Raw genomic sequence first — 1,023 nt, forward strand, 5'->3', positions numbered from 1 at the left:
ATTTCCAAGCAAGTTTTAGCATCAGTACATTAATTTGAAAGGTGGAGCAGAAAATTATCTGTCAGAAACTTGGTTACACTACATCTCATACTTAAAATCTGTCTAAAATTAATACCAGATCATTCTAGACTTCAGTGACATGTACTGCTCTAGGACTTTTGTTACCACTGCACCTGACAGTTCTATGCCTGCTGCTCCCTCCGGGTTAAGTGTTGCACATTTGTTCTAGTCCTACTTGAGGGCAAATCTGAATGAGAAATGGAAGATGTGTTTTAAATTGAGGTAACATGTATGAATTTAAGAAACTTGAATAATGAGAACACAGATTCTAAGAGATTCATAGGAGCCTTAATTATTTTTGTCTACCTTCTCCATGTTTGAAGCAGGTGCTAATAATGTGCTGTGGACCTGTTCTAAAGCATTTATTAACAGACCCTACAGGGACTTCCCTGGTAGTCCAGTGGATAAGACTCTGCACTCCCAATACAGGGGGCCCAGGTTCAATCCCTGGTCAAGGAACTAGATTCCACATGCTGCAACTAAAGATATTGAATGTTGCAACTAAGACCCGGCACAGCCAAATCAAAAAAAAAAAAAAAAAAGAAAAGAAAAGAAAAGGGGTACTGCAAAGATCATTCACATGTCTCTTGAATGGGATAAATACACTTTTGAAATAAATTATTGTAGAAGAGGCCTTAACTGTTAGTAGCATATTTATCAACCTTTCTTTACATTAAAGTGGCAAAAAAAGTTATTTCATATTGAAAAGACTCAACTGAAACCTTTTTATTTTTTCCAGACCAGACTGAAACACATTTTCATCTTTTAACATTCTCCTTACAGGTATTAATATAGGTGAGAAGAACATGTTTGAATTTTATGAGACATCCAGCTTTTAGAATACAATTGAGCTCTGTGAGAGTGTAAATCAGGAAGAAAAAAACTTAAAACTAGATTGTGCAGGATAATATTAAAGCACTCTCTACAATCTTTGACCAGGACAGTGTCACTAAATATTTATTC

General features: G+C 35.5%; 1 non-coding gene across 1 annotated transcript; it reads left to right on the forward strand.

Annotated features, from left to right (window-relative positions):
* The first annotated feature begins 446 nt into the window (after positions 1-446).
* Positions 447-519, forward strand: TRNAG-CCC. The gene has a single exon. It is a non-coding gene; the product is annotated as a tRNA-Gly (tRNA).
* Positions 520-1,023: the final 504 nt, after the last annotated feature.

Source organism: Bubalus bubalis, chromosome X (assembly GCF_019923935.1).
Source record: "Bubalus bubalis isolate 160015118507 breed Murrah chromosome X, NDDB_SH_1, whole genome shotgun sequence".
Taxonomy (NCBI): domain Eukaryota; kingdom Metazoa; phylum Chordata; class Mammalia; order Artiodactyla; family Bovidae; genus Bubalus; species Bubalus bubalis.